Source organism: Protopterus annectens, chromosome 8.part0 (assembly GCF_019279795.1).
Source record: "Protopterus annectens isolate FY-2018-M chromosome 8.part0, PAN1.0, whole genome shotgun sequence".
Lineage (NCBI taxonomy): Eukaryota > Metazoa > Chordata > Ceratodontiformes > Protopteridae > Protopterus > Protopterus annectens.
In genome coordinates, this window is record NC_056741.1 from 267,236,741 (window position 1) to 267,264,739 (window position 27,999).

Consider the following 27,999-nt stretch of genomic DNA (forward strand, 5'->3'; position numbering starts at 1 on the left):
GTGCAACTAACCATAGGCAAAACTGCTCTACAAATTGTAGCATGCTACAGGCCACCCTCTCAAACTCAGGAACCCCACACAGCCTTCCTGAAGACACTGGAGGGTATAAATGTATCTCCAAACACCATCATATTGGGTGACTTCAACTACCCGAATATAGACTGGGAACATTACTCAAGCCCTAACTTTCTAGCCCAATGGTTCCTGGAGTTCATAAATTCAAATGCCATGGAACAGCTAGTCACTGTTCCCACGAGAGGAGAAAATATACTAGATCTCATTGTCACAAACATGGGGACAAAATGCTCCACACTGGAAGTATATCCCTCATTGGTGAGATCTGATCATAAACTAATCTCACTGGAAATCCACATCCCGCCCCCACCCCAAACAAAAAGACCATAGTGAAGAACTTCTCTAAAGCAAACTTCACACTACTCAAGACTGGTGTGGTATCCTTCAAGGCCCCTGAGTCAGAGGAAACCACAACCCAAGCTGCGGAAGCCCTTACAAATGCCTTCTATGAACACCTCCAGGACTGCATGGATCAGGCAATCCCAAATAAAACCAAGACTCTTTCCACAAAGGGCAAACGTCCAGTCTGGTGGACCCCAGCCATTAACAAACTTTACAATAAGAGAAGAAAGCTATTACATGATAGAACAAAATCCATAAAAGGGAAGTCACCCCTGATCATTATTAGTAAAAAATACGAGCACTCATAAAATCAACTAAGGCCAATTTTGAGAGAAAAATTGCCATGGATTCAAAGGACAATCATAAGGCCTTTTTCAGCTATGTTAGGAACCTGGGTGGAAACTCACAGATATGCTCAGAATTAGTCCAAAATGATACAAAAATCACTGAACCCACAGACATTGCCAACATACTGGCAGACAGGTTCAGTGCAAACTTCACCCCTCTCCCCTAAAGGAGAGATAACTATCCCAGCCGAGTGTAGCCTCCCGGACATCTCAAATGCGCAGGTGAAAGCTGCTCTCTAAAGCTAAAAACACAGCATCAATGGGACCGGATGGTGTCCCCGGCTGTGTGCTACACGAGCTAAATGAGGAATTAAACCCGCACATAAGGCAGCTGTTTAATCTCAGCCTTACCACAGGATACGTGCCCAAGGAGTGGCGTAGGGCAACTGTGGTCCCACTCCACAAAGGTGGCGCCTCTACGGACCCTGGTAATTACCGCCCCATAAGCTTAACAAGTCTAGTCTGCAAAGCTATGGAGAGGATCATAATGAAGCTCATAAACAAAGATATAGGGGACTTGCAGACATTGGACCCGACCCAGTTTGGCTTTGTCAAGGGAAGATCATGCCTTTTGAACTTGGTCGACTTCTTCGAAATAGTCACCAAGGCCATTGATGAGGGAAAGGCAGTCCATACAGCCTACCTTGACCTTGCAAAGGCATTCGACACAATACCCCACTCGGGTATTGTAGAAAAACTTACCAGCTTAAATGTAAACCCATATGTCACAAGATGGGTTGCAAACTGGCTTAAGGACAGAACCCACAGGGTTAGAGTTGCTGGCGCTGTGTCAGACTCCAAGCCGGTCACAAGTGGTGTCCCACAGGGCTCGGTCCTTGGCCCCCTATTGTTTGGCATCTACTTCTCAGAAGTACAGGCCAACATGGGAGGACTTTGGCTGACAAAGTTTGCAGATGACTGCAAACTGGGCGCCATAGTGGAAAGTGCATCGGACACGGATATCCTTCAGAAGGGACTCACGGAAACAGATAGCTGGTGCCAGAGCCATGGCCTGAAGTTAAACGCCAAAAATGTATAGTCATACCCTTCGGGAAAAACAAGGTAACCCCAAGCTACCATATAGGTGGCAATCCACTAAGCACAGAAGAGGTTATCAGGGACCTGGGGACCCAGGTTGACAGTGGCCTTTCTTTTGACACTCACATTGCTAAAGTGGTTAGAAAGACCTTCTACATTGCCCACCTGATCATGAAGGGATTCACATCCAGATCTAGTGAGGTCATTGTTCCCCTGTACTCTTCACTTATCAGACCAATGATCGAGTACAATGCCCCATTCGGGATGTATCTCACCCGACATCTGCAGCAATTGGAGAGACCCCAAAAGTTCCTCACCAAAAGGATAAAGGGACTCCAAAATCTGTCATATGCTGCCAGATTGATGAAACTCCAGCTCTATTCAGTCGCATACCGTCTGCTCAGAGGTGACATGTGCCTGACATACAAGGCCATGTCCAACCCAGAATTAATGGACATGCTCCACCTCAAAAAATCCAAATCCACCAAAACCACTAGAGCAAGCGACTTAAACCTTAGCACGGATATAAATAGGACATGCTGGAGGGATAGATTTATCACTCAGAGACTCCCTATGCTGTGGAATAAAATCCCGGTCCATGTGAGGCAGAGCACCTCGCTGACTCTGTTCAAGAGAAATCTAGACCTGTGGATGGGAGATCGTAGGTTTACCCCGGGAATCATCTCTGGGTCACTGCTGGACAGAGGCATAACAAACTAATGGGCACAGTATTTTTTCATATAAGGGGTGGCGTAAGCCACAATAATTTGGGCTAGGCTTATAAATGCCTTAGGGCAGATAGCCTAGTATAAACCTATGAACCTATGAACCTATAAGATAATTCTATCATTACTAAATGTTGTTTCTTTACTCAGAAGTTGTCTGATATATTCCATGCCTTCTGCATTAGGTATTGATGTGAACAGGTTTCTAACATCCAGGGTAATAAACATGTTCTGTTTACTATCATCTAATTGTACATCCTTGATGTTATCTAGTAGGTCATAGGTATCTTTCAATATGGTGGGAAATTGATTTACTACTGGTCTTAACAAGTCCTCCACAAATTTGGAAATGTTAGCTGTTATCCAATTATCCCCAGATACAATAGGCCTATAAGGAACTGGAACCACCCCCTTATGAACTTTGGGTATGCCTTTAATAATAGGTATGGTAGGATACTCTATAGATAGAAAGTTATAGATCTCTTGACTAACTTGACGGCATATAACCAAGTCATATAGGGTGTCCTTAACCATGCTCACTATATGTGACACTTCTTTATGTGTTATTGGTGTATAAGTATCTGTTTCTGCCAGCATTTTAAGCATGCCTATCTCATATTCTTGTCGGTCTAAAACAACAACCCCCCCCTTGTCAGCAGGTTTTACTACTATCCTTGAATCTTGTTTAAGTATATTCAGACTGCTTACTTCCGAGGGACTAAGATTGTAATATCTTCCTTTCTTAGTTACTTCACTGAACATTAAATAATATTGGCGTTCACAGACCCTCAGGAAATACTCAATATGTGTGGGCATATTGGGTATAAATGTGCTCTTAGTTCTGTAACATGCGATGTTCTTATCATTATCATGATCAGTCTTAAAGAGCAACTTTAAGCTTAAACTTCTACAGAACAGTCTCAAGTCAATTAATGTGTCCGTTAACTTGGCACTAGTTGCTGGAATGAAATTAAGGCCTTTATTTAAGAACTTAATACTAGGTAAGTCCAAAACGACACCAGAATAGTTGAACAAAAGATCATAAGTCAGTTCCTTCTCCTTCTGTTCTGTGGAAATTGTTCTGACGAGTATTTCCTTTTGCGGGAGTCTCTGCTGTGAGACCTCCCCCTGTTCAAATGAGTGGCTTGTTTTTTCAAGTAAGGTAAAAAACCCCCAGAAGAAGATGGAGCTATATATGTGTTTTTAGAAATCGCTCCTGTGGATTGAGGAGAAACAAGGTTAAAAAATGCTTCTTGATTCGGAGGGGGCGTATCTGCATATCCCATAGCTGTAGGGACATTGCCTGATGATCCCGATGGTGTTGCCTCTGTCTGAGGTATGGGTATAGATGGTTGAGGTAAAGATGGCACAATGTTGGCTGTTGTATTAGGCAGAGAAGGCATAGCAATATTATCCATTCTGGCCCCAGTGGTAGCTGGTTGAGCAGCATGGTTCCTAGGCCATATAAATACCTGGCCCCTTTGAAAATCATTGTAGTCACGTAACAGTTTCTTCTGTTTGGTAGCTTTTAGTCTTTCACTGAACATGTTGACTTGTGTGAACATGTATTTAACCTTGTCTGCACAAAAGCTAGAAGTAAAGCATTCAGATAATTGTTTATACAATAAATCAGTTCTATCTCTTAGTTCGGTTTCCAGAGGTTTAAAGTAATTGAGCATCAGTCTTGCATAACTAAACCCCAACTCGATATTCAAGTCCTGCCACTGTTTTAGAAGCTCAGGGTGTGAATCCCCATAGGTGGGCATACAGAATACCCTCATACCCCTGGGGACTATTTTAAAGTGAATACATGCTTCTAAATGAAGCCTTTGCCAGGCATATCTTTGTAGTTGGTATAGATTGTCCTCTAATGATTTTAACATGGGATAAAATTCTGTAAGGTTCTCACCATTATCATGAATCTGTATATGTCCAGCATCACTCGATAAATCCAGAGACAATAAAGGGTTATTGATGACGTGAATAAGTCCATTCCACAATGATGGTATTTCCCTCGACTCCGGTTCAGGATGTGATACAGGTTCCATGGTGTACTGGGATGACCAACCAAAAATAGGAGAAACAAGATGCAAACTGTAGTCGGTATCCCTGTTAAAAGGTTCACTCACCAAAAAGAGCAAAAGAATGAAGATACAAGAGTGAGGAACCAACCACAATGGATGCGCACGAAACTGTTGTATATAAATCACAGATGATCCAACTGAAGAAATAGGCAGCAATTCGTTATGTAATCCAAAACACGTTCTTTATTAAAACATAAAATGTAGAAATGAGCGCTTTCGCGTGGGAAGTCCACGCTTCATCAGATATCAATTAATCAATGCTTGTGACTGGTTTATATCCGCTAGAGCGCGGGAAATTAACTAAATTAGTTACTGCATAAAATCTGCATTCTAGTGTGGGGCGCTCCCTAAGCGCAGTTAATATACTTCAAGCACTTCATCACCGAGGCAAACAAAGCCTCACAGGTAAATTTCACATGCTTTTATAAAAATCAATCTATATTAAAAACAGCATTTAAACATAGTTAATATTTTTCTAACCATATGTTTATGCCACAATGTTAAATACTGACAGCCTATGCTAAAACATTAAACGTACTACAGAGAACGCTACGAGAAATTCTTGAAAAGTTAGCGTTCTGCTCATCCATTTGTAACAAAATCTCACTGTCGTTGGCTAAATATGGTCAACGCTGCTAATTAAAAACATAAAATGGCAACTACGTGAACCTATATGTTCTTTACTTAAACAGTAGATGGTGAAGTCAAAGGTCCCAAGTGAATATCTATTGAGTCTAGAGTATGGCTTTCAGAGCGTGCATGACTAGTATGCTTAGTATGAAATACTATAACTCCGCTAAACCACGGCGGAGTAAAAAGCCACATTGATATTATAAATCTCTATATCATAACATTATTTCGAAGTCTTTTTGTTGTATTGGCAGCGACATATGCTGATGCATAGCGCTACTTAATGTGCTTCAAACCTTATTATTATTAAACCTGATGAACCAGATAAAAAACTCCAATAGACAGCCAGATGGTAACAGAGGCTGCTAAAATGAAGCTCCAGCATGGCAAATAATCTACTCTTAGTAAAGGCTGCCCATTCTCAATTTATGATGCTAAAAATAAAATATAAACAAGCATATAGTAAAAAACGTAAAACTGGATAAGATATGCCGCTGATCAAAATGGAGGCATCAACTCAAATGTTAATAATGATTGCTGCCTAAATGTACGTGAATATTAAAAATAACGACATACAGTGAGCAAATTTATTATGTTTATGTTGTATCCCAACTTAGACGACTTATTTTTATTCGCTGTATTAAACTGCAGCAAGAAGCTGCATGCATTGCTTGCTAGAAGGTATATCCACACAGATATATGCGTGCCTTGTCTATATAATGGCCTGCTTAAACATATCAACTAAGACACTCAGGATGTATGTAGCAGTGTATAAACATTGTACATAAAAATGTATAAACAACTGTATCTCTAAATTCAATAACACTTCTTATCCAAATCACTCTTTATGGATAAAATTATGGTATAATTATGTCATTTCTAATAATTTAAATCCTGAAGCTATTCCCTTTATCTCTCTGGATAGTTTATTTATTAAAAATATATCTACAGTATTTAAACAAAAGATTAGAGATTTCCAAACCTTACTCAAAATGTGTAAACTAGAAAAGATCTCGCACCATGTTCAGCCAATTCATCTAAACCCAAATATATTATTGGACAATAAACTTTTGAACTTAACAAACTATCCTTTAATTAAAAATCTAAAAGTAGGAGATGTTTTGAAATATCTTGACTTGCCTTTATCTGACTGGCGTAAGTTATTGAAAGTAAACTGGAATTACTCACCAATTCTTACACAACTAAGAGCAATAATTAAAAACAAATTTGTATCTCTGGTCCCCATAGACTCACAATTGAAAAACCTTAACACGATTATCAAAATACTTTCATCATCTGATAAAATACTCTCAAACTCATATAAATTAATTAATTCTTTAATAATGGACCACAACTGTCTTTTATCTAATGTTTGGTTGAATTATAATTCCCAATTGTCAGAATCTCAGAAAGTCCTGGCTATTAGACACACTAAGGAATTTATCCCTTTTAAAAAATTAGCATACACACAATTAATGATTAATAATGATGCCTACTTTACCCCAATCAAATTAAACAAATTTAACCCAAATAAGTCCCCTTCGTGTTCATGCTGTTCTCATCCCCAAGCAGACCTCCTTCATATTCTATGGTATTGTCATTTTCTCACAGATTGTGGACATCTTTGAAAGTCAGACTGCAGAAAATGGGATATCAAAATCCACGCTGACGGGAATTTGCTATTCTACATATTCCATTGATTCATCTTTCAAAAGTTGATATTCATGTTATCATTTTTATTTGCTCATTACTAAAACTTTATATAATACAAAATTGGACTGATCGTTCTAAATTAAAATGGGTTACTTTCCAGAAAATGGCTTTTAAATTTATTGATGCTCAAAGATACTTAGGTGGAAGTCCAAAAAAAAGCTATTAGAAAGGTTGTGTTAGAAAAGGTTCTAAACATATTAAATAGTTAATGTTAAATATTTTTTTTTTTTTTTTTTTTTCTCTCAGGTTGCCTAACTTGTATATAGTGTACATATGGTGTATGCTTTATTTCTAAATAACTTATCAAAATCTCATGAAGGTTGTTATCACTAGATGAATTGTTATATGTTCATTTATGCCTTCTTGTTATGTATAATCTTTTAATTGTCTTGCTATTCATATAATTAATAAAAAAATTTTTGAAAAAAAAAAAAAACATTTGCTATGTGGTTACATTCATGACCCTGCACAGATCTGTCACAATCTTTTAAGCATACCTGCTCTGAGCTGCACTGAGTTCAGCTATCCAGATGTAAACTCAAACAATATTTACTGGCCAGAAAGGAGTTCTTATAAGGATATGCTCATTGGTATTTTATAAGGGTGGAAAGGGGACGATGGAAAGTTGGAAATGAGGGAAAGAAAAAACAAAGGACCTACAGAATGGGGACATGAAGTGGGTTATGTTGGAGGAAATGGGAGAGAGATGCACTATGTTTTTCCTTTTTTGATCAGATAGAAATTGTGAACAAGTAAGGGTAGAGTGTTTAGGAGAGCAGCTTAGGGAAGAGTTAGGGGCTTGAAACATAAATGACAGACAAGACAGGAACACTATGGTGCACTGATGGTGGAGGGTACAAGACAGGCAGGTAGTAGAGAGACACGAAAGAGGAGGGTGAGGAGGTGTGAAGTCCAGAGGACCTCAATTATCTCCCCCTCCGATGGACCTTGTGAGGGTGACCCCTAAGGTATTGGGGGGTAGAAGCCTGCAGTGCTTGATGGTAAGGGCTGACTGGATTATTGAGTCTTGGATCCATTGGAGGTGGTAGAGGCTGACTGGATCAGTGAGTCTTGCACCAATTGGAGGTGGTAAGGGCTGACTGGATCAATGAGTCTTGCACCCATTGGATGTGGTAGGGGCTGACTGAATCAGTGAGTCTTGCACCCATCGGAGGTGGTAGGGGCTGACTGAATCAGTGAGTCTTGTACCCATTGGAGGTGGTAGGGGCTGACTGAATCAGTGAGTCGTGCACCCATTGGAGGTGTAGGGGCTGAGTGGATCAGTGAGTCTTGCACCCATTGGAGGTGGTAGGGGCTGACTGGATCAGTGAGTCTTAAATCCATTGGAGGAGGCCTTGAATAGGTCTCAGGTGTCTCCTCACCACCTGCTCAACTGCTGCCTCAGCCAGAGTCTGAATCTCATGGTGTTCACAGTTCACTAGACTGTTTCTCACCAGGGCAGGCAGTAAATTGCCCTTCACTTGGGAGTCTTACATCTGAGCTGTCCCTGGCATCTCTGGATCGCTGGAAAAGGTAACATACAATTACGAGAAAAAAATGAGAGAAAGAGAGAGACAGAATTGGAGAAAGAGTGACTCAAAAATGTTTTGAAAACATAAGTGCGTATATAAAGAAATCAATAAATGCATTTGCTTAATTCAGAAACTATTAAGTATTGCCTATGCACTGACCTCTTATTATGGACTGCATTCTGAGAAAGGCATTGGTAGCCCTTGAAATTAATGCTTCTTAAAGAATAATGCATATGAATTACTGCTTTACTTCTATATGAAGGACTGTAACCCCTAAAAGTAGCAATAGTGAAATGAGTACCCACGAATGCTCTTTTGGTATACATATACAATTCATTTCATTTCAGTGCAGTACTGCTGTAGAATATGTTTCTATTTTATTTATGTCATCCATCAGACTGCAAAATACTTTTTGCAGGAATGAATAAATCTTTTTTAAGGTTAAAAAATTATGTAAGACTTCATATGCTTGCTACTTATGAACCCTCTGCACTAATCTCTTCAGTCACCTCTGTCTCTGCCTTCTGTTATATTCTAGCTCCATCTCAGTTGTGGAAATATGAAAAAAAGGAATGAAATATGATAATGCTTAATTTCTTAAGAAATGTCAACACATTTCGAACACATGCATGCCTCATGTGAGGAAGCACTACACTGTGTTTTCCAAAGGAAATAAAACATCTTATTGTCTAAATGTGGGAATGGACCTTGCTAGAGTATTTCTTGCAAAAGTAACTGCAAAGTTAAGAATTTAGAAGACCTTGGCAAGTTCCTATTTTACTTCCTGGTTAATATGGTGCTTAACTTTAACAAATTGTTACAGCCAGTAATCAATCTTCATCAACTGATATATTCAGAAGGAACACAGGTTCTGCGGATGAGTTGGAATACATTTGATGTTGATGTATTGATCTGAAAGGCAAGGTTAGCAGATAGTTTCAGGAAGAAAGGCAGGGCACATTCCTGCAAGGTCTGCTAACTTTACAAACACTTTCAACGGACCAATCTAATCTGCAATGACATATTTACATCTTTGTTTATATGTTTATGTTCATATCACCACTAATTCTATGGCATGCTAATGATTGTTAATTCTGTAATTTATTCGCATGACCTACTGCATTACAGCATGCAGTAAGGGAGTCATAATCTACAGTATGCAGGTTAGACAGTTGTTTCACAACCCCCCACCACCACTCTTCCATATGTGTTGTGGCTTTCTTGCTGTAAGCCATTTTCTAAGTAGAGGAGACTTTTGGAAATCACCAAAAACATTTCCAATATGTGTATAGACGGTATTATAAAATAACTTTAGCACTGCAAGCCCAGTTTTAAAGCTTTATGAAACAATTCAAGCAATTCAAGCATAGTGATTTCCATGTTACACATATGCTGGTATTAAATATTCTATGGAAATTTTGCAGGCATGACTGACATGGCATCAACATTACATTTCTATAGTTTTGAATTTTGCATTTTCATTGAATTTCAGACATATGCATGCATATATCACACAGAAATATAACAGTCACGCAAACACATATTCATACAATATAAAATGTAAAAAAAGGTAGATTTTTTTTTAAATATTTGAGTTTTTGGAAACATGGTCTCAACTGTATGAATTGTGAGTTTCTAAAAACTTGATCATCTGACATATATTCATATATATATATATATATATATATATATATATATATATATATATATATATATATATATATATATATATATATATATATATGTAAATACATACATTTTGTGTGTCTGCATATTTGTGTACATATACATATCAAAAAACTTACACATTAACAACATAACTATCAAGCTACTTGGATATATAAGAAATAAAAAAGTAATCACTATAGAATTCTGACCTTCTTTCATGAATCTCGGAAACCCACCTGGCTAGCTGGTTTCTACTCTGCCTCTGCAGGTCATCATACCTGTGCCTGCATTGCTGCTCAAAGTGGGGGATCTCTGTCAGGATGACAATTGAACCCCTTTTTCCTGCCAGATATTGATTTTCTTCCATTTAGAGTTAGCAGCTGCCTGCTCTAACTTTTTCAGGTAGGACTCCTGCAGCAGGTGAAGTAGGAGTTTGGTCTTCTACTCTGAACAGCTTGGGTCTCAACCCTGGACTTTAACTAATGTCATGATTGCAAAGTGCAAGTACTAGAATTAAATATTTAAGTCTGGTTCAAGGGATAAAAGGGTGTGAAACACATTCCCTGAGGTGTGACATCACTATGCCCAGTCCATACATGCATATATGACAACTACTTATGGAAGTGATAGTGTAGAGATTTTGCTTGATAACAAGATTACAACTCTCACATGCAGTTCCACTTTTTTATCAAGCCCCATTCTTTCACTGAGTGAAGAAAAAAAATGAAAAATGCCCTGCACTGTAATAGCTGAACAGAAGTTTGTTCCACATTTTTTTAAGTTCTGTTTTTATGTAGAATATATATTTATTTTATGTCTATCACCTCTTTGGTTAAGATATAGTCAAGGTTGTTAATACATGCTGAATTTTATTATTGCAGTCTTTTGAGGGCATCACAAAATCATTTCAGTAGCAGTACATCATTACAGTGAATCATTTGTTTATTTTTTATTTATTTTTTAGGCAGATTATTGATATGTTTTTGTATCCAGTATTAAGGATTGTCACTGGACAGTAACATTTGGGAAGAGTAGTAACAGTAACACACTTGACTATCCCATTGTCTGTCAGCACAGTTCAACCCAGACCAAGTGAATGCATTTACATCTACAAGAACACACACATCTGCACAGCCTTGTCATTCCCTTAAGAAGTTTTTAAATAAGCTCAAACTTACACCTATTAGCCTTAGTCCGCTATTTTTGACTGCCTTGAGTTGCTCACTTCCTTGACAATCTTTGAAAAACACAAACTAACTAAAGACATTTATAAAAACAGGAATAAGCAGAAATTAGTAGGAAAAGATAGCAGCTAATACAATTTGATAAAATGTGTTGAGCTGCAGTCTCATTTTACTGGTAAGACATGACAGTTTATTATATTTTCACGGCATATGAACGTCAGCACTGGGAATGTGTAAGGTATCATTTTTACTACTGTCTGTTTGTGTTAAAGAGCTTACTACTGACACGTGCCTCTTCCCATGGTTAGAAGAAAGGTGAACAGTAACAGAAAGGTGATTTTAGGTGAACAGTAACAGAAAAGTGATTTTAGGTGAACAGTAACAGAAAAGTGATTTTAGGTGAACAGTAACAGAAAAGTGATTTTAGGTGAACAGTAACAGAAAAGTGATTTTAAGTAATTCATTAAATAAATTAATCTACCCACTACCACACCCCAACAGGAACAGTTGTAGTTATGCATTTCACAGCTGCACTACAGGTTTAGATGACAGAGAGAGAGTACAGCCAAAGGTAGTTAAAGCTTACAACTCAGAAGTAATCCATGAGTTACCACACTTCTCTGATTTTTAGTATGAACTATTATGAGCTTACTTGTAGGAAACATTAACAGTTTAGATGTCATGTATGAGGGACTAGTTTATTTTTATCGCAGTGTGTGCTTGCAGGTTACAAAATACTGCAGAAAGAGTGACCAAGAAACAGGGGGACAACTTTAGTCTCAAGGAGACCAACATCATTATGGATTTTCTGAGGGAATATGTGAAATGACTGGCAAGAGAGACAGCTAAGACATGAAATTGAGTAGTGGCTGACATAAATGCTGTAGTGGACAGAATTTTAACTTAGTATTTTGTAGAAAAACAACAAATGACCTGGTGTGACATGTAAAGACAAAAGTTAGGCAGAATGCAATTGCCCAACACAGCATAGGTGACAGGCGGTGACTCTTCCACATACCAACGTTTAACACCAAATGAAGAGTACCTAAGGTGTGATGATGTTGATGTAAATGAAGATGCGACTGAAATCATCAGAGATGGTGTGGACTCTGGTACTTTCACAGCACTGCAGCAACCTGAACTATGCAGAGTAGAAGGTTAGTATATAGCTGATTGCACTATGTTATATTTCTCTAATGGCCATGACACTTGTGTGCATATAGTCATTATTATTCTCATAAGGTGAGCCATCCATGTCAGGTCTGGTGTGAAATCAACAGTATCTGCATGCTAAGTGTGTCCATCATTTCTATTTGGATAAACCATTTCATCTGTCACAAAACTGATTGACCATAACTTCACATATTTTATCACAGAGTTAGCAAAAAAAAAAAAAAAACACCTTCTGTGCTTCAACACAACAGGATGATAAATCAAAAAACACCAAATACTGAATAAAATAAACCAGTGCCAAAAAAAGAGGTAGAAGAATAAAATTCAAAAAATAGCGTACAAACTGTCTTTATTTGACCGCTTTCGTAAAAAACTCCCTGAGGAAGTTTTTTACGAAAGCGGTCAAATAAAGACAGTTTGTACGCTATTTTTTGAATTTTATTCTTCTACCTCTTTTTTTGGCGCTGGTTTATTTTACAACAGGATGATGTTGACTGCAGAATGGCTGCCTACAATGAAGCTCTAACTCTCATATTCATGACACAGTCTGTGGACAGTGGTACACAGCTGCACAGTGTACTGGCAGTACGGCCTATTCCACAGCAGGTGGATAACTCCATAAGCAGTGACACAGGTTTGCACGCTCAACACAGTGAGGAAGCAATGTTACAAGACAAGATGGGGATGGTGTCACGTAACTCAACTCCTGTTTCATGTGATCAGCCTGAGCACCTTGATGAAGTCACTACCATTTCAGAAGTACCATACCCATAGTCATGCCAGTTCAAAGGAGTGTCATCTAAAGGCATATTTTGCAGTTAGTCTCAAGACATAGAAGGCCGGGGCTGTCCAGCAACAAATGTGCCATGACATAGTTCAGCCACAGGCCACTGCCACTGAGAGTCAGGTAGAGAAAGTTAACAGCGTATACTTGAGAAATTTCTTAAGTACGTGGAATGATGGAGGCCTTGAACAATGTCATGGTAATCCTTGTATGCAGTATTCTTGCTCACACAGCATCCACGTCCACCTCCATGAAGAGATCAGTAAAAGACACACATAGGAAACACAGCTGGACAGAGAGGGAGAATGTCCACACACATGGTGGCCTACTAGGCCAGATTTCATATCTATCTCAAGACAGTGCTATTTGAATTCTGGGAAATGCAACTCAAAAGAAAGCAGCAAGGCCTTGTCAGCCTTCCACAGCACCAGGCAGAACATCTCACTTGAGTTCTAGGTCCCCCAGCACTGTGAGATCAATGATATTTGCCTGCATCCAGTACATTCTGTAATTGCAGCACCTCAGCATCAAGTTCACATGCTAGCACATGGTTATGATCTATGGGACCATCACCACTCCCACTCTTATATTAGTGGGCATAGTGTATGACACCTTTGATATATAAGTCACATTTCAAACATCATCATCACAAACTCCATTTTTCCCATTTTTCTATGTATTATGTTAAATGTCACTATCTCTCTACATTCAGAGCCACATTCCTACCTTCTTCAACAGTAATGCCTGACTGCCACAGATGTTCTCTCACACAATCCATCCATCTCTTTGCTGGATGCCCTCATTTCCTCTTGCCTTCTTATTGTTTCTTCCAAAAGATAAATTAAATCATTTTGGAAAAAAAACATTTTTGCTTTATTCATCAGGAAAGAGGGTTTAGGACATAAGAAAGGAAACAGCAGTAACTACTTAGAAAAAACAATCCTTTTACGGGGCCTCCCTTACTATCCTATTTTAATGTTTTTCAATGGTATACATGAAGTGCATGTTTCAAACAGTTTACAAAACAAAGTTCGGTAAGAAAAATCTCAGGACTCAACTTACAGCTACTTTCCAGACCCAGGGCTTTCTTCATTGCTAGGAAAACAGAAATAAGACAACACCACACACACACACACACACACACACACACACAGACACACACACACACACACACAGAAAAAAAAACACATTTTCATCTAAATTACGAGTACATAGATAACAATGAATTCATTGTAATGTACTCTACTCACTGCAGTGAAAAATGTAATACTGCTCCTATGAATGTTGCAATTGAGCTTATTTAGAAATATTACTTGGCACCCTGCCAGAATACTTCTGAGATGTATACCATTCCTGCTCCACCCTGGATAAACCTGAAAACTTTATGATTTTTGTTGTTAAATTTTTACTAAGTGAATGTTGTGGTCGATAGTTGTGGCACTGATGCCACCTCTTTCCCTGAGCAGCCATTTAATGTGTATCAGCCTGTTGCAGTGGTTCCCATGCTACTGCCATTGGCTGGCCACCATCACTGCCATTGCAGATGGCAGAAACGATAGAAGGACTGGCACTGCCATCATGAGGCAGCTGTACAGCAGACTGACACATAATCATGTTATGCATAATGGAACATGTGGTAAACCTCTTGTATGTAGTATTAAGGTCATACCGAAGGGTTCCCCAGACTCATCTATGCAGTGGAAACAGGATGTGATGCAAACAGGATTTCAGCAGGCTAAACCCATGCACATTGACAATCGAGCTCCTCAGAAGCTCCCCTATGGTTACAGACTGGTGTCATATACATGACATTATATTAAGCTGCTATGAAGCTTGGACAGTATTAAAAAAAGGCTCACTAAACAGAGCTTTGTTGTTTAGTGAGTATAACATTAAAATAAAATGTAAATAAAATAAGAAACACAAGTATTTTTGCGCGTGTGTGTGTGTGTGTGTGTGTGTGTGTGTGTGTGTGTGTGTGTGTCTACGTATGTTAGGGCTTAGGTGAGACAGAGTGACAGAGAGACAGATAGACAGAGATATCGCTAACTGCCTCTGACAAGTGCATCAGCTGATTTGTAAAATAATAAAAGGTATGGAATTCTTTATCTCCAGCATTATTGACTGACTTTAATCCATTGTGATTTATCAAAAAATCAATGGGCAGAGCTGTACTATACAGCAGAATCAGGGACAGTAAGCAGGGTGGGGGAAGAGACCTGCATTCTTTTTTTTTTTTTTTTTTTTTTATTATTATTATTCATTTGCTCACAAGAAGACATCTGTGGATACTCACACAACAAAGTGGCTGTTAAGTATTCGGTGTGTATGTCTGTTTAAGAGAGTGTGTATATGTGTTTCTATGTATATATCTGTGAGTCTGTTTCTCAGTGTGAGTGTGTGTTTCCATTTATATCTTTATGAGTCTGTCTGTCTGACTGTATGTCTACACTTCTGAATGTGTGTGTGTCTGTATGTGTGTCTGTTGTGTGTAGACATTAAACAGTTGCATTTTAGATGTGAAATACTTCCTTTAACAGCAATTATATACTACAGCAAGTTTGGAATATTAGGCAGGGGAACTATTTTACATCACGAATATAAAAATATATGTACATAGTAAAAAAAAAACAAAGCAATTAGCAGATAGCACATTCTCTAAGTGCAATAATGCCTTTTGTGATGTTTGTTATTGTGGAAATAACACCCATCCACGGGTGTAATGTGGTCTCATAACACCCCTGGACATGCATTATTTTCACAGTAATACACACCCTACTGGGCATTATTGCTTGTGAACTTGGGTAAAACACTGATTCAGTTGGACCAGGTTCACATTTGAAGTTTGTGTTTATTATACTGCTTATTTCCTAAGTACAAGTTCATATTTATTGTAGTGCTTATTTCCTACGCATTTAGCAAAATCAATAAACTCAATGAAATAAAATGATGTAACTAAATACAAAACTGCAAAAATTAAATACATCTGCAATAGACAATTATTACTAAGATACGCATATACATAGATGATACTGACTAAGACAAACTAATCTGCAACAAAATGCAAAAAATAATGCAGTAAACAGGGTTACAGTTCAACATTAAAATAAGTGATAGCTGATCATCTTAAAAAACTGCAAAATAACATTCTCAAGCAGTAGTAACATAACTAAAATGGCTCATTCGTAAAGGCAATATCCTAACAGCCTTAAACTTTAAATGGTGAATTCATACATGAGTTTCTTGTAAATAAAATTAAAAAAAAAACTGTTATAACTGTAAGCCAAAGACAACAGACTGGCATAAAACATAAGTAAGTGGCTTACTAAGCATAGACAACAAACAGTAATCACAAAACTGGATAGAGCAAATACTTTAGGCATAGTCATCTGGTGCAATTCAATCCAAGGACCGCAGTGCCATTACTACAAGTCCAGTTATACTGGGTCTTCAAAGAATGTAGTTTCAAATTCATTTCTTTCCAAGATAATGTTAAGCACATTACTACACTTCCAAAACACCTCCAATCCGAAACTCACTAACAGCATCTTCAATCCAAGAAACAGATTAAATACATACATACATACATAAAAAGGTGTATGTGTATATATGTTCCCCTACATTTTACTGAACTTACGATTGTTCAACAAATGCAGGGGTGTGATTTAATGTCAATGGTGCCGATGGCCGAATGGTGGATGGCCGAACGGTAGATATATCAATGGTATAGAATGTCAATACAGGAAAGTGGGGTGGGGCAGTGAGAACATGGTGTATTATGTGAGTAAGAGTTAGGGTCAGGGATGACAGAAGGATAGGTGTTGCGTGTTTGTTTGCAAGTTTGTATATTTTAGGGTAACAGTTAGGTTAAGGGATAGATTTAGTGTTGTTTGTGTATGTTTGTGACTGTTTGTGTGTCTGAGTATGGCTTATTCTCTGGCAGTGTTACAGGCAGGTTTTTATAAAGATAAAGTGCAGGGTTAGGCTTTGAGAAGGGGCAGGGTTAGGGTTGCAGTTAGCACCCATTGCTAAGATGGTGCAAGGCAGTGGAGCTACTACACAAGACAGACTCAGATACACACGCATTCACAAATGCACACAAACAATACTATATCTTTCCCCTAATCTAACCCTAACCTTAAAATACACAAACTTGCACATGAGCACAAAACACCCATCTTTCACTCATCCCTGATGCTAACTCTAACTCACACACACACACACACACACACACACACACACACACACACACACACACACACACACACACACACACACACACACACAAACTCGCAGTCGTGCACTCATCTCCCAACTCCACTTAACTGTATTAACATATCTGCTGTTCAGCCATCCTTACCATTGACATTAAATCACACCCCTGAATTTCTCAATTAAATGTATGTTCAGTCAAATGTTGGGAAACATATATTTCTATGTATTTCCAAGTCCAAATTTCATAGAAACCACCTTACATTATATAGTATTTCAAGCAGTCAAGTGCAATTCTTTACTGGTATTGCCATTAGTCAAGTCAAGGTGATATTGGACTAAATATCCTACTAAAACTGTGTCCTACAGAAACACAATCAAGACTTTATCTGCTAGCTCAGAGGCCTTTTAAACTGCATTGTTCCTTTTACTTATCTCATTCAGAAGATTTGTGGCTGTTTAAGTCATTGATTAATTGTTTCTCTGTCTCTTTGTCAAGTTTTCAACCCATTTCATTTGCCCTTGCTAACGCTCAGGCTCACTTCACTCCCCTACCGTACCCCCAATTTTCACCCACCCCCTCTTATTCTTCATTTATATTTCCATAGACCACCCACATATTTCTCAAACCAATACTGTCAGTTCTCTCCAGACTAAAACAATCAGTCAAAATGAATCCAATAGTAACACCCACTCTTGTTTACCACCCAAGACTCTCCTAAACTTGCCATGTATAACTATCAAATTACATCTCTGCAACCAATCCTGTACCCTCCTAACATTTTCTAATCCTTATTCACAACAAAGATAAAAACAAAGTTAAATAAGATGCCCCCTAACTCATATTATTTTACTATTCCTCCTCACTCTACTAGCCTTCATCACCAATTATCAAATTCACCTCCTTCAAATATTTAGGACTTTATCCAATCCTCACAAAGAATATCAACATCTACACAGCCTGCCTTTCTCCATAACATCCTATCTCTACAAAAAAAATACCCAATTTGTTTATCTATAAATATATGAAAACTAAGTATCCAAATGTACAATCAAATACAAAACCAAGACCAAAATATAACTGGCCACACTCTTGCCTCTGTAAAATATCAATTCAAAAGGTTAGTGGAGATATTCACCCCAACTCAGTCCCCACTGTTCATAAAACCATCACTTCCAGCCCCAAAATAAACTAGTCACCTAATACATCTTTGCAAAAAACAAAACCCCAAACTCATCTTACTCATCTTACTCATCTTACTAAATATGAACCTAAGAAGTATGTGCAATAAAATCCATGAAATACAACATCCACTCCTGAGGTAGTCATACCTACTGAAGCCTGGTTAAAAAAAGAAATTAAGGATAATGAGATCACCCCCCTGACACAATATACATGACAGACAAAGCAAGTATGCAGGTGGTGTAGCAATTATCTGTAAAAATTCCCTAACCATCAACTTACTTCCACAGCAAATTAGGGTCCAAATGGAGAGATGATAAATCAGCAAGCAAAGGAGAGTAGTATTGTTGGAACCGAATACATACTCAGGTCTTGGTGAGTACCTTCATGATGTGGACCATGTTTTTCAGGAAATTTCACCAGGATGACACTGATATATATATATATATATATATATATATATATATATATATAATGTATTTTATATATCATATGTCATGGACAGAAGTAGGTTAAAAAATACAAAAGATAGCTGTGTGCACAAGACACAGGATAAAAAAGTGACCAATTCTGGTAGGCACACTGGTGCCAGGAATGGAAAAAAAATGACAGTGTAGAATCCTCAAGACATAGAAACATTCCTACAATGGGGCTAGAACAGGCCCAGGGAGAAGACTGACCTCCTGTTATAGAAGGAAGCAGTAGTCCACAAAAATTACAAAAACTGATAGGCCAAAAAGAGCCATAAAGACAATAGAATGGACTATTGAGAATAAGAAAGAAACTATGTATTGTTGCTATTATGCAAGAAGCCCAGAATTTCTAGACAGAAGATATATACAAAGATTAAGAGAAAAATTAGAGGAAAGAAAAATACTTCCACAAGAAAAACTGTCAGAAGCTTCAAATAAAAAATTGTGTTCATTACTGCAACATATTTATGAAAAACATTATATAGATCAAGAAACCTTGGGCCATTTGGAAAAAGAAGTGACTGAGTAAGTGTGAAAATATAAAGAACAAAATCTACAGACTTTTGAAAGGTATAAAAAAGAAATATGGACATGGGGAAAGAAAGAGATATCGGATATGGTGCAATATATATATATATATATATATATATATATATATATATATATATATATATATATATACACAGACAAAGGAGAAAGCCAAATTAATCAACACAAAAAAGGTAGCCCCAAAGACATTTGGAGACATGCAGGCAAAGGCATTCAGATGTGGAAAATTTCACAATAAAAAAAAATAATAAGCTCACAAAAAGGGAATGTAGAACAGAAGATTAGTAAAGCAGAAGTTAAAAAAAATAGAAGTTCAAGTTATTAAATAGCTGCAAAGTGAAAGATTTAGTGTAGAAAATATAACACAGGTTATATCACAGCATGCTGGAACAATGAGTCTTAAATTAAGGGGCAACAGGAGGAGCAGGAGACACCTGAAGAAGCAATATGGGCATGAAAACGAAAAAGAGATATAATATGGTGCAATACTTACACAGAGGAGAAAGCAAAACTGATCAATGCAAAAACAGCAGCACCAAAGATATTTGAAGAAAAAGGCAGGCAAAGGCATCTGGGCATGGACAATTTTTTACAATACAAAAAATAAGGAAGCAAACAGGAAATAAAAAAGAGGATTAGTAATGGAGAAGTTAAAGAAAGAGAAACTGAGGTTATGGATTACCTGCAAAGTGAAAGATTTAGTGTAGAAAACCTAACTTTGATAACATCACAGCAGGATAGAGCAATGGAGCCACAAATTAAGGAGAAACCAGTGAAATCGGAAACACCTGATCAGTTGCCATAGGAAGATATTTTGGAGCCTTCCATAGGAAACCAGTACAACTGTTCAGTTGAATGAATGGGGAACTGTGTCAACTCTGACTCAGTCAATGTTCTGGAGTGATGGGCAAGTGAGTTCTCATATGAAAGTGCAATGGATGACACAGGATGAAACTGAAGAAAATGTGGCATAAGAAGATGCTCTGGAACCTTCTATAGAATACCTGCAGGAAATGGAATGCAAAGAATGTGTCCTCAGTTTAGAAGAAAATGATCTAAGAGAAGAGTTTTTTGATTTAATAGAGGTGGACAGACACATTAAGATCAATGAAAGAACTAGACTACAGAAAATCAATAAAACCCCCCAAAAAGTTAGAAGTTTGATAAAACAAATGAACACAGTAATTAAGACTGTCCATAGAGATCCATGCATATAACGATTCTGTTCCTGATTGTTGTGTAAGCAGCACAAGCCTCTTGAGACCCAGTGTGCACAGAATGTGCAGGGTCCATTAGCAGAACAGAACAAATGTAGACAGATAGTTAAACAAGACAGGCCCCGGATAGGAATCCATACATTTTAATGCATACTTCAGAGAAGGTGAAGGCATACAAAACATAAAAGTTGTATTTCCATAACTATCTTGCAGGTGAAACCTGATACACTGAATTAATACCCGAAACTAAACAGCACAGACAGGAAAAGGAGGCCAGGGACTGCCAATATTACAAGTAGGAAGGGGAGGATGGAACATACTAAGTACATCAAACTATATTGATAACACAGTCTGCCATGGCAGCACAATAAGAGAAGTAAATAGGATATATTACTGCGCAGCTAAATTAACAACAGAAAAAGTGTTACCACATAAACATGGGGTTGTAAGGGAAAGGAAGGGGAGAAATCGAATGCCATCATGGAAGTATCGAATAGAGAAAACTATAAAGCAATTAAGTCAAGAAGTGCCACTGTTATAAGGGTATAGAAGAGGGAACAGATCAACAAAAATACTAATAAAGACAGGTGTGCTAAAAATAATGTACAGTATCAGAAAAGATCAGGATCTATCATGCACTATTGCAAATAATAAACTAAAAATATCAGCACAGGCAGAAAAAAATTAGAAGATATGTACATAAATATAAAGGAAAAGTACAAAATAAACAATTTATTGATGACACAAAAAAGTTTTATAGAGAACTGGGAAACAAGGTAAAAGGAATTGAAACACCACCCAAAAAAGAAGAAATAAGATACATTTTTGGAAAAATATCTATGAAGATCCTGTGGAACATAACAAAGATGCTAAATGGATAGAAGAAGCAAAAGAAAAAAGAATAAGTTCAAATGTACAGAATATAAAATGGGATAAAGTAATGGCTGAGCGATTGAAACAAAGTTGAGAAAAGCTCCTAACTGGAAAACTGCAGGCCCAGATGCAGTACCTAACTTCTGGCTAAAAGTATTAACATCTTTACGTGAAAATTTAGCCATGCATAAGAACTTTTTACATGTGCACCCCGAGCAGACACCAGTCTGGTTAACAACAAGAAAAACAATACTCCTACTTGAGTCTGAACTTGCAAGCTATCCTAAAAACTATAGACCAATAACTTGCCTTTCGACAACATATAAACTATACACTGGAATTGATGCTGACAGAGTTTATAGCCATTTAGAAGAAATCTCAATCATGGGAATAGAATAAAAGGGTAAAAAAAGAAAGTTGTATGGTACAAAGGCTCACTTGTTGTTTAATAAAGTCATAATGGAGAACTGTAAAACGGGGAAGAATCTAAGTATGGCATGGACAGACTACAAAAACGCATTTGACAATATCCCACATTCATGGATAAAAGAGTACTTAAAAATGTATAAGATACACTCTATACTGATCAACTAGATTACAACAACCATAAAACAATGGCAGTTAAGCCATGATAAAGGACAAATTATTATTATTATTATTATTATTATTATTATTATTATTATTATTATTATTATTATTATTATTATTATTCCAAGGAGAAAAATTCAAAGGGGAATATTCCAGGGTGACTCTGTCATTGCTGCTCTTTTGTCTTGCCCTTAACCCATTAATCTGTCTACTTAACAGATTAGGTCATGGCTACAATTTGGCTCCCAGAAAGCAACAGAGTGCAAATACTTCTCATTTTCTTTTTGTAGACGATTTAAACTGTATAGTTCATCAGATGAAGAACTGAAAGCACAACTACAAGTAGTCAAAACTTTTTCAAATTATATAAGAATGTTATTTGGTATTCATGAATATGCAAAAGCAACTTTTAAAGCAGGAAAGCTGCAGCACCAAGAAAACACCAGTTTGGGACAGGAATGGATATAAAAGAACTTGGACAAGAGGGAGTGTATAAATATTTGGGAACTGATGAAGGATCAACAATAAAACATGAACAAATGTGAATAAAACTTAGTAAGGAATATTTGAGAAGACTTAAATTAACACAGAAAACAGTGTTGACATCTAGGAACTAAGTCCAAGCAATAAACCAGTTTGATCTTCCTGTTCAAACTTACAGTTTTGGTGTGATTGACTGGCCCCAAAACGTGATAGGTTGGAGAGGAAAACAAGAAGGATGCTTTATGCTCATGAAATGATTTATAAAAATCATTGTATACCAAGATTATATATTCCCCATTATGAAGGAGGTATGAGCCTCCTCGAAACTGATTACACGTTTGGATCTGCAATTGTGGGACTGCATACATATCTGCTGACCTCACAAGACTCAAACATAGTGAAAGTTTTGAAACATCAGGAGAATAAGTCTAGCATGACTTCCCTGCTTAGTTTAGCAAAAGCATATTGGAAATGGAAATCAAACCAGAAGTAGATAAAAATCAGGCAGCAACTGACTGTGCCAAAAAACTAAAGAAAGAATATAAGGGGAAGGATCAGATGAGAAGGCAAGAAATTTGGAAAATGCATAAATATGGTTGCAAGTATAGAAGACTCTTGGAATAACCTCATGTTCATCAGGACCAAACACAGGAATGGTTAAGGAGAGGTAAATTTAAACTAAAAGATGAAAGGTTAATATTGGTGGCCCAAGAGAGTGGACTATGTATACACTGGATTACAAAGTCCATTGAACATGTGGGAAAAACAGACAAATGTAGATTTTGTAAAACAGAATTGGAAACAGTCACACATCTTGTTGCTGGTTGTGATATACTAATGGCAGAAGGACTGCATTTATTTATTTTATTTATTTATTTATTTATTGAGATTTGTTAACCAGGTTAGTTCAACTGAGCCAGGGGCCCATTTTTAGTGTAGAACCGAGGAGAAAAGCTCCAGAAGTATTACATATTTTTACAATAAAATTCAAATCAAAAATAAAAGTAAAAAATTAAAACCACCATGAAACATAATAAGAAAATCAACAGCTAGAGAATATATTAGCCCATTTCCTCACTGTAGTGTGCAGGGCTGGCCTTTGGTCAACTGGTACCCTAGGCAAAAGGTCTCCACAGCGGCCCCTCCAGCACCACCCAATGCCCCCATCCTGGTCTACTTATACCATCCAGATTACTAGAAAAGTGCCCCTGCTAGAGTGGCACCCTAGGCGGCCGCCTAGTTGGCCTATGCCTAAGGCCGGCTATGGCAGTGTGATCTCAGAGTTGGTATACTGTATACTGAAAGGCATAATAATGTGGCAAGACTGTTGTACTGGGGATTATGCAAACACTATAATACTGAAGTAGCTGAAAAACACTGAAAACATGAGCCAAAAAGCATTATAGAAAATGATGAAGTTTATGTCACATGGGATCATCCATTACCAACAGTTCTAAAAATAAATATGAGAAAACCAGATATAGTAGTCCATGAAAAGAAGACAAAAGTAGCATTGATCGTTGAAATTGCTACATCAAGTGACTACAGTGTCTTACGTACAGAGAAACACAAAGTCATAAAATACCAGGATTTGTAGGCAAAAATGAGGGCAATGTGGAAGAAGGATATCCAGACATTTCCAATAGTAGTAGGAGCAATGGATCTTATAAAAAATAATTTACAGCCATTCTTAGATATGTTACTGATGGTTTACATTCAAAACTTCACCAGTCAACCGGCATGTGGTCGAATGGCAGTTTTCAAATCGGCAAAATGTCGAACCAAAATGTATTAACTACACTACAGTGAACGGGTAGTGTAGTTCGAGTATTTGGGATTGACATTGTGCAGGGAGATCATGTTTCAGTGAGGAATCGGAAATTAGTCCATTTACTTACTATAGTGTGATCTTGGAGTTGGTATATTTAATGTGCAGGGGGTGTGGGGGTGCAGTGGGCCAAAGCCCCCCTGCAAAATAGTAGAATTAATGTATCGTTGACTATAGAGTGTAACAGTATGTTAATGTGCATAGCAGGAGGTGACGTATGTCGAATACATCGAAGTATGGATGTCAATGTATTCATTTTTGTCTTGGCTGCTGTTTCAAAATTTTGAATTCAGCATTTTGGGTTGACATTCTGAACGGTCGACCAAAGCGGATTTGGAATTTCAGTAGTAAACCGTTACTGATACAGGTAACTCCATATGAAATGCAGAAGTTGTCATTACTGAGCAGACTGTGGGTGCTGAGAAGAGCAATTCTAGCTAATATCAAAGACTGAAACAATACTAATTTCATGAACTTTAATTGTACTTTGACTTAGGAATGGGATCCATTCCCGTCATTAGATTAGAAACCTGAAAGACTTGTAGAAATTAAAAAAAAGGGAGAAGATATACCCCCATGTAACAATGCTGAACGTCTGATAATACTCCTAAAAATCAACAATAGGAAAACTATATGTTTAACAGCAATTTATATACCATTAGGGAATAACATTGATACTGCTGAAAGCATCCTGTATTGGATATCCCAACAAATTAACCATAAAACTATAATACTTGGAGACTTAACTATACACTGGAAACTCATAAATTCCACTGCCCCCACTGAATACATAAACTTGTTCACCTTCATACAATTAATAACCACACGTACTAGAATCAATAAAACTTCAGGGTGGTACTCAGCATTAGACTGGATTCTGACAAATAAACCAAACAAACTGACAAAAGTAGGCTGCTTCTCAGATTGCATAAGTGACCACATACCAACATATACTGTATGAACTCACCATGACCTAGATAACTATATTATCTGTAATCAAATATGAAATATAACCAATTTCAGCAAATCTATTTTCAATGAAACAATAAAACAATGCAACTGGAATTTACTTAGAACAATGTCACTTGATACTGCTGTAGGACACTTTAATAGCATAATCTTAGAGACCTTAAATAATCTAGCACCAGTATGTAATAAAAGAGTAAAGTCCAACCCCTCACCATGGCTGACAAAAGAAACAAAAATAAATATTGACAAAAAGAGAAAAGGCCTGGAAACATTGGTATAAAAATAGAACTGCAAATACCTTCTAGCAATTCAGACATCTTTGAAACCTTGCAAAACTCCATTTCAAACAAGATAAGCAAAGATACTATACCAACCTGCAAGACAAACATAACAACCCAAAACCTTTTTGGTCATCACTAAATAAAATACTCCACCCTGGCAAGACTACCACTCCCTCTCCAAAAACAGACAATATGACAGAATCTATCCCCACACATTTTTATTTCTACTTTATAGAGTCCATATTATCTCTCTTAGACACTAATGCATCTGACCCCTCTCTCTACCTCTGTCCAGTCAAAACCACCCACTGTTCTTCAGTTTTAGGCCAGTACCTGCCTCGCTCATTAGGAAGTTGATCCTTAAACTAAAAACTACTTTTGTAGCTGTAGACCAACTACAATCAGACTACCTAAAAATGACTGCAGAAGTCATAACCTTCCCTCTGTCCATACTAATTAATAGGTCTATAGTAGAAAAATACATCCCATAACTGAGGAAGAAATCCTACATCATACCACTGCACATTTACAGGGTTTAATACTTACTGACTGATAATGATTATCTCTCCCCTCTCCAAAATATTAGAGAAATGCATCCATATGCAGCTGATACAATACCTGACCTCAAATAACCTGCTTTCAGAAACACAACATGGCTCCTTTAGACCAGATCACAACACCACTACTGCTCTATTACATTTTACCAATATAATAAACCAGCATATAAACAATGGCCTGCTTGTGTCCACCAAGTTATTAGACTTCTCAAAAGCTTTTGATACCGTCTCACACCAGCAACTGCTCATTTGACTCTCATCAATAGGACTTTCACGATACTCCTTGTTGTGGTTACTTAGTTACCTATCTGGAATGAAACAAGCTGCTAAATGGCAACAAACCTACTCATCCTTTCGACCAGTTACTACAGGTGTCCCTCAGTTTTTCTGAGCCTCCTTTATCTCTATGTCAAATAATTCCACTAATACCAGAACCGGGAACTAAGTCTTCACTAACAGCTAAATTAAATACATTGGAGAGACAGATTCATCAGATAGGGTCACCTGTGTTAAAGACTGCCTACACAGGTCAAACGGTATGATACAGTATCATCCTTCAAACAGAACCTTGATGACTGAATGGGTTCACACAAATTTACCCCAGGTTTGATTGCCCCCCCTCCTAGAGGAGAGGGTTTGGCCTTACGGGTGAGGATTGGTAAGGTGTATATGGTCGTGAGAGTGAACTTCCCTGAAATTCCTAGGTTTTTAATTTATCCTTTTTTGACATTGTTAGTCTCCCTATGGTGGTAGCCTATTTTCAGGGTAGACCTGAGATGGTATTCATACTACTAGGAGAAATGTGGCCAAGGAATTGGGGAACTTCCCATAGTCTTGTCCCCTAAGTGTGATGGAGTATTTTGTATCCATCTAAATTACCACCAACTCAAGCAGATGGGACCTCCATTTAATAGCTCATCTGAAGGATGACACACTCATGAGTGTAGCACCCCCCCCCATACTGCACTGGAGTGTTAGCTATCCATCTAACTGTTGTGGGAACAGAACCCATGGCCTTCTGCACCAAAGGTAAGTGTGCTACCTGTTGCTACACTGACCCTGTTATAACCCTATGGGAAAAGTTTCTTTTTTTTTTGTAAGAGCAGGGAGCCAACACTTATTTTATCTGTTAGAACTACCCTTGTCTGGTATATTTGAAAACTTTACTGGAACTTTGCATAGGAAATTAATGAAAGTAAGTTGTGTCAATGACCCTAGACATCCTGAACTTGCTTACTTACTACATCATAACATCGTAACATTTTATTTTTCATCCTCACCATTTTCACGGCAGTCATATTTGAGGAACATTAATGTTGATAAATCATTACAATTCACTTGGCAAGGCTAGTGCTTCAAAATCCCTATAGACAAAATATTGCTAAAATAACAGTAATATAAGTGGTAGATGCACCACTCAGTCAAGTGCTGCTTTTCTTCTACAAAAACTACCACATGGCAGTCTACGGCAAATTTGAAAGAAAACATCTC